This window comes from Heliangelus exortis, chromosome 18, assembly GCF_036169615.1.
Source record: "Heliangelus exortis chromosome 18, bHelExo1.hap1, whole genome shotgun sequence".
In the NCBI taxonomy this organism is placed as follows: Eukaryota; Metazoa; Chordata; class Aves; order Apodiformes; family Trochilidae; genus Heliangelus; species Heliangelus exortis.
The window spans coordinates 8814751-8823408 of NC_092439.1; the positions used below are offsets into that span (position 1 = coordinate 8814751).

Consider the following 8658-nt stretch of genomic DNA (forward strand, 5'->3'; position numbering starts at 1 on the left):
TTTAAACAAAAGAGTAGGTAAAAATTGTGATTGTGCAAAATGGGAAACAATTACTTCACTGACTGATTGCAATGAAAGAAAGCAAATAGTACCTGTCTATTTTATAAAGTCAGCAAATGAAAAAGCATAATCTTTTTATTTACTGTTCTTCAAAAAGCTTGTAGACATTAATCGGGCATATAAGCATTGAGTCCTATATTAAATTAGGCCCAGTTAAGAACTCTGGGTACTTATTGGGTCTCTCTCAGTACTGAGTTAAACTAGAATTTGTAAATCTAAAATTTTGGTCTTTACTTTGACTATAAGCTATAAATCTAAATGTTTTGGAGGCTGATCAGGGCCGTTCCAGAAAATTTGCAAGAAGGGCAACAGGAAAGAGAAACCTTGATTGGGCCAATTTTTATAAACTACATCTTGCATAGCTGTGGTCTTCAAATAAGTACATATATGATACAGCTATGCTTATACACAATGCAAAATATTTTGAAAATTGCTTGCACTGACATCAAAACTGATAGTACATTTGGAGTCCTGGTTTTGGATTTTTTTCGGCCAAATTACATTCTCCTTTCTGAAAGGATACCTGCCAAGTATAATTATCCTGTAATATATTAAAATAAAATATAATAAAATCAAATACATATAGTACACAAATATAGATCTGGTTGTTGAAGAACTGAAATGGAAGTGGAAAATACAGAAATTACAAAAGGATGTGACTGTTCAGTCACTGCTTTAAAAATAAACTAGGAAAGTATCTGTACAGTCCTAATAATTTGAGTCTGAAATAACAGAAGTTTTCCATGAGTTTATAAATGGAATACACTGTAGTACTTCGTTGCACAAGAAAGGTTTACAAGCAGAATGGGACCATTTAGTGTGTCTGGAATTGTAAACTGTCATTTGGATGTTTGGAAAGCTTTATTTGAATCCAGTTCTTTACTGGCATCTACTAACTGCCTTGTTTTGTCACAGCAGCCATGTAAAAATGCTAATTTAATCCCAGTTAATCTCAAACCTGTTTAGCTTGGACTTTGCAAGTATTTATCTTTGATGGAAGACTGCCTGGCTCTGACAGTATACAAATTTATATGAAATTCTGGAATTGTTTTAAAAAGGAGAGATCTGGCTACATAAGACAAACCAGTATGTAAAGCTGAAAGACTTTTGATTTATGAAAGAAATAATTTTCTAAAAGTTACCTTTCACATCTGTAATATGATATGCACATGAAGCATTTTTAACCACCACTCTGATGTACAATGACATTTTACTTAGGTTTGTATTAAGAATTTCATTCACTCAGAATGCACATAAAATAAAATAGTCAGCAAGCAACAGTCTAATAAATTAGAAACTGCCAGGGCATGGTAAATAATGAAGCTGTGTATTTACAGCTCACAGAGGGGAATTTTGTAGTCTATTTTAGAAAATTATGAAATAATTAAAGTTATTGCTTATTTTATTTCTGCAATAATTAGTACTGGAATCTAGACTGTACGTTTAAAGTTGGTTTACGTATTATGTGGAAGTGCAAATCGTTCCGTTAAGTGATATTGAGTTCTGTATTTGTGTTACATTTAGATGACCCATAAGGTTTTCATGATTATCTGTGACAAAGGTTTGCATCTGGATCATTTGCCCCTCAAGTCAGATGTTTCATTCCCAAGGAGCAGATATCTGTGTGATGCAGGTGGAACACATAACTGCTCAGAAACTGGGAAATGCAAGATATGGTTCAGACATAACCTTACATAAACATTTCATAGCCTTAAATAAACTCAGGCCTAGGTGTTGCTGAACTGCAGTCTTCCCTGTCACCAGAATATTCCATCTTCTCTTTGGTTTACAAATGTATTTTCCAAGTCCATCCTTTTACAAAGGAAAATCTGCAACTCCAATGCTCGGAGTTCATTTGTACACTCCTAGTGGACATTTACAGCCCAAATAAACCTCTATATTGCTTGTGTAGTGCTAAGCAGGCATAGTTGGCAAGAGATGAAACTCAAAATGTTGTAGTTGTCACATAGAAACTTCACCTGGGAGGTGGGGTGGAATTGCTTTATTATTTTTATCCAACCCACTCGAGCAAAAAATGCTACATCCAGGCCTATGCTTACGTGCAAAGTGACTTAGAAATCCCCCGTCTGCTTTCCATACATCTCATCTGAAACATGGGTACTTCAACTTCTCAAATTCTCCATAATTTTTTTCCCGCCCTGTATGCAGTGGGAAAAGATCTCGTTTCCTGTGGTCCGATGGGCCGCGCCGCCGGGCTGGGCGCTCTGTTCCGCCGGGGAAAGACCCTCGCGGCACCGGAACCGGCACCGGCACCGGCCTGCCTGGCGTTTACGTAAGCAGCCGTTACGCAAGGAGCGCGGATTTCACCTTACGTAAGCGCCCGTTCCGACCGGGGCTCCCCTGCGCCTGCCAGCGGCGCCTGCACATGGGCGGGAGGACAGAGCGGTGTCACCACGTATCTCTGGTGATAGAGTAGCTCGGTGACACGTTTGCTGCTGTCGTTCTTTTCGGTCAGGCAATTCCGTGGAACTCTCATCGCTTGCGTAACCTGGAGGAAATTCCCTTCTATTAAAAAAAAACAGGACACATACTTAAGTCATAATTGGGCTCATTCATGAGGGTCTTAGAAAACCTTTACTGTTTCATAGTTATTGCACGGAGGTAACTTAATCCAGTTTGGTCAAAGAGAAATGAAGTTTTATGTAACTGAAGCTTTATGTTTCAGCTGCTGCCACAGTGGACCTGACGCCAAGATCTGTGTGGAAAGATAAATTCCCAAGTCACTGAAGCGCCACCAGGTCTAGAAGAGCCCTGTAGCTCATCAGTCTGTCTCTAGTAGGTATTAGGAGAGATCTCAGAGACAGTGGGGCCTGTTTCTGTTCCTTGATCCTCTCATGTGCAGGCAGACCATCATCAAGTGGTTGTACACTTGGAGTTAGTAGAATGCTGTCAGGGATCCTGTCCTTGATGCTTCACTCAATTCTCTCTATAGTAACTGTTGATTCTGCAGCTCTTACAAACCTTTCCTTTTTCATTTAGTGCCCCTGCTGAGTTTGAAAAGGGAGGAGCTGTGTAGTTTGGAGTTTTTTGTTTGGTTGTTTTTTGGGGGGTTTTGTGGAGTTTTTTCCCCCCCTTTCCTTTAGCCTTTTTTCTTTTTCTCTGGAAAGGCCTCAAATTCTACCTTGAAGGCTTGGTGGACAGGAGAACTCTGCTCAGGGTTTTGCTTGGGTTCTCTGCTTATGCATTTTTGACCATACATCTTCATATCCCTTTCCTGTTTTGTGTGTTCTTAATGCCCAGCCAGCCCTACAAGGAAAATCCTGTATGAACAGGAACATTAATAGATAATTAGATGGTGTAAAAGGCCAGGCTTTTTCCTGTTGGACCTCACCTGTATTGCTTTATAATCTTTATGAACTAGAGGTGGAATCTGGACTTGTCCTAACTGATCGTCATCCGTCTTCCAAGAGTGAGTTGAGATGCATTCTTAACTATTTTGGCTATTTTGGTGTCCACAGCATTTTGTGATAGCAAGCTTGTTCTACAGCTTCATTATGCACTGTGAGCCAGGGGGATGTGAGCCAGCTTTGATCCAAAAATCATATGTCTAGATATAGCACAGCTCTTTGAGCTCTTAGTTTTTGCTGGTTAAGACTAGAGCCAGTACAAGCTCATATCTGCCCCAAATATACTACAAAGACATCCTCTAACTGATATTTAGACAGGTCACAGTAAAGCCATATTGAGCAAAATGAATGTGCCATAGATTACCATGCTCATGCATATTGTGCTACCATGGAAAGGCAAAAAGTCTGTGGGGAGGGCCTCTGTACATAACAAACTCTGCCAGATTATACAGCTGAAAGGAAGAAAATTCCACAGGGATTAGCTCAAATGCAGACAAATCACCTTGAGACTCAGGCAGCCAAGAGACTGGAGCAAATGAAAGTATGGAATGAAAGTTGACCTGCTAGATTAGTCAACTGTTTGAATAGTTTACACCTGTAATCTCCTGTAAGATCCAGTGGGCATAAGCAAAGAGTAGGGGAACAGCCAGTCTTCTCAGATTTAGAGAAAAGTGGGAGAGAAAAAAAAACCTCTTAAACTCATTGCATGGCTTCCCTAATAATTAGTTTTCAAATCTTGACAATCTTTTGTTTACAAAACAGAAATATCAGAGGAATCTAGAACTTAAATTAATAGATAATTAAATAAGAGATTATCACATTTACATTTCTTCCATTTTCTTTTTTTTCAGTGCAGTTTAGCCTTTCTTCAAAACTCAGATTGCCTGGTTATTTCGTCTAAATGAAATATAAATTTTAAACTGTTATGCATGTCATATTAATGCTACCATAAAATCATGGAGAACTGTAAATCTGCTGGATGGAAATGCTCATTTAATAATCGGGAACTAAAACTGTGTATTTGATATAAGAACAAGAGTAAAGTTCACATACGTTCTATCTCTTTGCTTTTCCAGATATGCTTCAACTGTTAATAATTTACCATTTATACAAAAATGTTGATTGTTGTTGATTGTCAAAATGCTCTGCAACCACTACTCCAGTGACAAATTCTAAACATGAAAATCATGCATTAGGGAAGAGCAAAGAAGTTTTAAAGGTGGAACTATTACAGCCATGTCTACCACGATAGTTAGAAGGGTGCTAAGAAGAAGATGCATCCAGTTATTTTCTGATGTGAGGAAGTATGCTAACTGTGGCTAAAGACTAGAAAAGAAAGGATTGTAGATCTGCAGCCCCTCTAAAAGGCGTAAATGCTAAAAGGCATAAAAATGTTTCCACATTCCCAAATAAAATTAATCGTTAATTTTGCTATTTGATTCTGTAATATCAGGTTGGGGGTTTTTTGTTTGTTTTTGTTTGGGTTGTTTTGTTTGTTTGTTTTAATAGTATCTGTGTTTCCTTGTGATCATTCACAATAGAGGCTTTTCTAGGAAAAATTACATGGTCCATAGTGTCTGTAATGCCTGTCAATAGAGCACCATCGCACTGAATCCTACCTACTTGTGAAAACTTTCAGTCTTGGGAATGCTGTACTTTAGAAAGCCGAAAGAGCCACCTAGTGTTTAGATCTAACATGTACGGTTTCATCTGCTTTGGACTTCTATGTGCAAGAGCAAGACCTAGGTGCGATCTCAACGGTCAGAGAGCGGAAACAGCTCGAACCCTTTCATATTAATTCCTGAGAGTTCTTGTTTCTTGCTAACTTTGCATTTATTGGTGTTAGATTAAACGGTGTTGAAATTGTACGTGGAGAATTTTAAACTTCATTAGAGACACTCATGACTAATAAAAAACTGTTATTTGATATTTAGCCTAAATTACTGTCATATTATAATTTTTAGTTATACATTTTTATTTCTTCTTTACACTTAAAACCTTCAGATACCTGTGCTGCTTAATTGTCTGCTGCTTCAGGGTGTGTGCTTAATAATTTTTTTTCTGTAATGTGCCCTGCTGTGAACTGCCTTTTTGACAGTCTGGCATGTCAAACTTGATGCAGTGCTCTGGAGGAGGTCAGAAAGATGGGAAGAGGCCACACTGGTTTCTGACATTTAGCAGTCTAGCATATGTGTAATTCAAAGGCAGGACAAGCTTTGGGCATAAGAGCTTATCTGGCCTAACTTTAGATGTTTGAAAGATGGCTGTCTGAGTCTAAGTTGGAGCCCTGAGATTCTTTATAGTCCGAAGAACCAGAAGAACTAAACACTGTCAAAATTTGTATGTTTTGATCTCCACATAGGTGTCTGAGAATGTTGGAGTCCATCATTCTCAAGAGTTGAATCTCGCAAGGCCACCAGTAACTACTAAAAACCAGTTGCTTACCAAGAAGGGTTGGACTTGATGAGGTCCCTTCCAACCCAGCTGATTCTATGATTCTATGATTCAAATCTCAGAGTGAGACAGTATTATACTAGGTATTTTGGAAGCTACTTCTGGATGGTGATCTTGGACAGGAGAGACTATATAATAAGAATGCTGTTCTTTAAAGTAATCACTTAACAGCTGATCATTTAACTTTTAGTAAGTACCCAGTGTGCTTAAGAAAGAAAACTGAGTGAGCATTGTGCTTTATAAAGTTATTTCGCTTACTGCAAAATATTTAAGTATTTAAGGCTTTTTGCTGAAAGTCAAAATTAAGATTCTCATAATATCACAATGCATTTCTGCTGTATTCTGTTTACTGGATCCCTTCAAAGGCACTATTGTATTATCACTGTGATTTCAAAAAAATGTTAGTCTTGTTTAATCATTAGAACAAAGAGCTGGAGACCAGAAAGATCATAATACAACAGTTAGGGACAGAGAAGAGCCAACAATATGGGTCATAGAAATCAGAGACAAGAAAACACCTACTTGAGTCTGCAGAGTGTTTCCATTTTCTCTGGCTGATGTGCTGCACAAACTCAGTGATACATATAGTTTTTCCAGAATTTTAGTTTACATTAAAGTAGATCATGTGCTAAGCTGTCCTGTTTACAAAGGATTTTGTCTACACAAGGAAATTGACATAAGCTATTTCTGAGCTATACTAAAAGCTGCAAATAGTTATTTAAAAACAACTATTGTGGAACAGCTTATGCTACAGTGGTTACACCCATCATTTTCCCTGGAGAAAGAAATCCATTACAATATTCTAAACATGAACTCATTGTAAACTTTTGCAACATTTTCTTCAGGACTTTGCAAACAGACATCTTGAAATAATATTCTGAATTACATTCGTTGACAGTTTATCCCCTTGATCTTAATCCTGGCACTCCACTGGTATCAGTGTGCATCTTGCTGTAGATTAAATGTATCATATAGTCCTAAATTTAGACTAGTCATCAAGCATGGAATTTGGTCTTCTCTGCAAAATGACTTTGCACATTCCTCACGCAGGTCCCAATGCCAAGATAATATTTTCTCCATTGCATGCCCATGTTTGTTCTGCCAGCTTTTTCATTATTTGCTTCATTTACTCACAGTATGTCAAAGCCCTGATTCTGTGACATTTCAGTCCAAGTATTTTTTAAAAGAACTGGGTTTTGTATCCTTATGAAAAGTACAAAGAAACTTGTTGTTTGTTTCCCTTCCTGTGCAGATGCTTCTGGCCTTCTCAAAGACTTAAATACTCTGATATATTGAAGGATAAGTATGTTGCTTCCACATGTATGGCATGAGCTGTTGAGCAGGTGAAGTCACAAGGACCTGTGCTGTGCAATAAAAGTAAATAAGGACGCGGTCGAGAAGCAGAGTCACTTCTGTCAGACCTGTGCTGCCATACTGTCTGGGACTGTGTGACCCTAGTCTGTCAGCTTCCCATACTCTTCACGGCTGATATTTGCACATCCTTGCAGGATCAGGACCTCAAGTGGTTTTACAGAAGTGTTCCCTTTTTTTATTTTTGTAATTCAGGAGCTGAAAAAAGATTACCTTGATCAAAAAATATAATTAATTCTCATTGTGATAACTGAGGCAATTTTATCTATGTAATGGAAACTTTTGCCTGTTTTTAATGTTGATGTATGACTGTGTATACACATTTGATAAAAAAGCCTTTCTACCTGAGATGAGGAGTAAAGGAGACTCTTTTGTTTTAAATCTTACTGTTTGACGAAACAATTAATCAAGGAGGTTAAATGAACCTTTTACACCAAGTGTATTTGCAGGGGATCAAAACTTCAACAAAAAACAAAGAAGCCAAATGCTATAAATGGGTATATAAAGTGAAAAAGGCTCAAGCATGCAAAAGTACTATAGAAAAATGGAAGAATTTTATATAGGGTGGAAATGAAAACACTCGATGCGAGGTCTGAGTTAGCCCCCGGAAGTACATCTGAGGAAGTGAGCTGGACTGGAGAAACTCCAGCTGGAGCTTTGAGAGTATATACCATCATCCAGATGATATGGTATATACTTGCAATATGTGATTTAGGTTGAGTCAAGAAAATATTTTCTGAGTTGTCCAAAGAGAAGTCATGTTTAAAAATACATGCAATGTGTGCTCTGGTGTGTATACCTTCCACCTTAGGTACTTCTTCAGGTGTCAAATGTAATTCCAACTACAGTTTTGCAAAAAGTGCCTTGGGTTCCCTTGGCATTCTGACAACTGGAGATAGATCAGTTGTTGGGTGTATTTCTGTGAAGGGGGGACAAAGAATCTGTGTCCAGGAAAAGTATGTACTGTCGAGGTTGATGAAAGAGATAATGCTGTAGCCCATTAGGAAAAGCTTCGTGCTACAAGGGGAATGAAATCCAGTGCACCAGTTTGGGGAGCATACATGGGTGCAGTTTGAATGGTTCTATGGGCCAGGGCTGAGTAGATGAAGTCACAGATAATTTCTCTGTGTGAAGTTGTCAGGGACATAAGGTCTCTTCAGTATTTTAGAAAGAGAAAAAAATGAGCTGCAATGGTGAAGCCAGCAAGTTCAGATGAGAAGTTAGGCATGCTTTTTAACAGTGTGTATGATTTATCAGTGTCATGGAGTTTTTGGTTTTCTACCTCTTGATATTCTCACTTCAAAGCAGTGTACTTTTCTGAAAGCAATACTTCAGTTGAACAGTAGTAATAAATGGATAAAATGTAATGGCCTTGACAAACAGGAGTCAAACTAAGAGACCTGTT

At 38.1% G+C, this 8658-nt stretch overlaps 1 protein-coding gene across 1 annotated transcript in view; it reads right to left on the reverse strand.

Moving 5' to 3' along the window:
• AMPD3 (adenosine monophosphate deaminase 3) overlaps positions 1-2398 on the reverse strand; it is a 30935-nt gene extending 28537 nt beyond the window's left edge. The window contains exon 1 of the mRNA XM_071762597.1: positions 2121-2398. The gene's annotated coding sequence lies outside the window, so the exon portion shown is untranslated. The remainder of the gene's footprint in view (positions 1-2120) is intronic.
• Positions 2399-8658: the final 6260 nt, after the last annotated feature.